Below are 2019 nucleotides of genomic sequence, written 5' to 3'. Positions count from 1 at the left end.
TCAGCCAATCAGCTCCCTGTATGTTCACTTCCCTCTCTTGAGTTCTCCACCCATCTCCCCACCTGCACCTCATCTCCTTGTTAGTTCAGTTTCTTTTTAAGTTCTGGTTTTCTGTTCAGTCCTTGTTGGATCGTTTTGTGTTGTTGCATCTGCTAGTTCTGTTCTGCTCTGTTTGACTGTTCATGACCATCCACAATTAAAGGAGAGTTTTTCATCATATCTGCATTCCGGCCTCTGCGTTTGGGTCCACTCCTGCTTCCCCGAGTCTGACATATGGCTTACTAGTAAGGCAAGGCAAATTTATTTGTATAGCATATCTATTTGTTTGGCACATTTCCTACACAGACACTTAAAAGACTGAAAGTCAACTGTAAAATAGGTCTGCAGTAAGTTGTTAACAAACTATGATAGGTAAACTGATCAGATTTTTTTCTATATCTTTACTGAAGTCATCATCATCTTTAGCATGAGATGTCAGCAATGAGGCCACAGAGAGTGAAGATTAAACCTAAAGAAGAGGCAGCATATTTTTCATCCTTGGGCAAGGACAAGGATGGATTCAATATAAAATATATTAATTCATTTAAAGGTGAGTTGCCATTTGTTAAAAATTCTTTAGCACAGGTATACTTTTAATTATTGCTTTAATCTCTTCATATTTCTGACACATCTTCTGTTCTTTGTTAGGTCGAGGAGTGTTCAGTTGCCGCCACTTTCAGAAGGGAGACTTTCTTATTGAATATCGATTGGAAATCACACAGGAACATGAAAACAGGCTGACTGTACCACGATGCCCTGAAGGTTTTCATGTTTGAATTTCTCTACAATGGGAAAAAACTATGGTACATGTGTTGTCATACTTAATTTACAGTATTTTTTTGTAAGTTTAATTTCACCCAGAAAAACAAACTCTGCCATTTTGTACTAACTTGATGTTAGTAGTGGCAGTAGTAGTAATAGTAGTAGTAGTAGTAATAGTAGTAGTAGTAGTAGTAGAGGTGGTAGTGATTTATTTATTCATTCAGTATAGTGTGCTTCTGTCATTATACTTTTACATTTTGTAATCAGAATTTTTTGTAATTTCAGTATTGATGCAGCCAGAGAGGACGACTCTCTAGGGAGACTCGTCAACGATGATCATGTGAGCCCAAACAGCAGAATGAGGATCATTACTGTGGATAGAAAGCCTCATCTCTGTTTATTTGCAATCAAGGACATCAGGCCAGGGGAAGAGATAACCTACAACTATGGAGAATTCGGACTGGCCACGGAGATTAAAGGTACAGACAGAACTTCATTTTCACAAAGAGCTAACAAGTTGCAGTTTGAGTCTACCGTAATTTCACAGTATTTTCACAAAATAAACAAAACAGGTGCACCGTGTAGAGTAATAATGAATAGAGCTTTGGTCAGTCACCATGTATTTTTACATGAACTTGAGTTTCCCCAGTAATAGTTTACTCCTATCATTCTCCTGTATAGATAATTGTGTTGTTAACTCACTACATATCAGCAGGTACAGTCTTATTGTGTCTTACTGGTTATTTAATGATATTTTATCCCTTTCTCTACACAAGGTTTCAACTGAAGCACATCCTCATCATGCAGCCTGGGCATCTGACTGCACCAAAGATGTTGAACAGGTGACTTCATTTATATTGAATGTAGATATTGATGTCAGATTTCTTTCAGTAGCAAACCAGTTTTGACTGGAAGTTGACAGGAGGGTGTGGGTTGGGGGTTGGGGGTTGGGGGTTAGGGGATTAGGGTTAGGGAGTTAGGGGGTTAGGGGGTTAAGTTAATTCTCCAGGAAATGAAGGTAAGGGCCTCATACTTCATGTGCATGAGACAAAGCAGGCCTGCACACAGTCACAAAGTCTGACAAACAAAGTATTGCAGTAAAAGTACATAAGTATTATGAGCTTGATGTAGTTAAAGTATTGCAGTAAAAGTAGTGGTTTGGTCCCTCTGACTGATATATTATTATATATGACATCATTAGATTATTAATAGTGAAGC

At 38.1% G+C, this 2019-nt stretch overlaps 1 long non-coding RNA gene across 1 annotated transcript; it reads left to right on the top strand.

The window, feature by feature from the left end:
* Positions 1-1084: 1084 nt before the first annotated feature.
* LOC137189013 (uncharacterized) lies at positions 1085-1710 on the top strand. Its single transcript, XR_010929574.1, has 3 exons — positions 1085-1141; positions 1214-1280; positions 1578-1710. It is a non-coding gene; the product is annotated as an uncharacterized lncRNA (long non-coding RNA).
* The last annotated feature ends 309 nt before the right edge of the window (positions 1711-2019 follow it).

Source organism: Thunnus thynnus, chromosome 1 (assembly GCF_963924715.1).
Source record: "Thunnus thynnus chromosome 1, fThuThy2.1, whole genome shotgun sequence".
Lineage (NCBI taxonomy): Eukaryota > Metazoa > Chordata > Actinopteri > Scombriformes > Scombridae > Thunnus > Thunnus thynnus.
The sequence above is the reverse complement of the archived record's forward strand: the minus strand, read 5'-3'. Positions and strand labels throughout refer to the sequence as shown.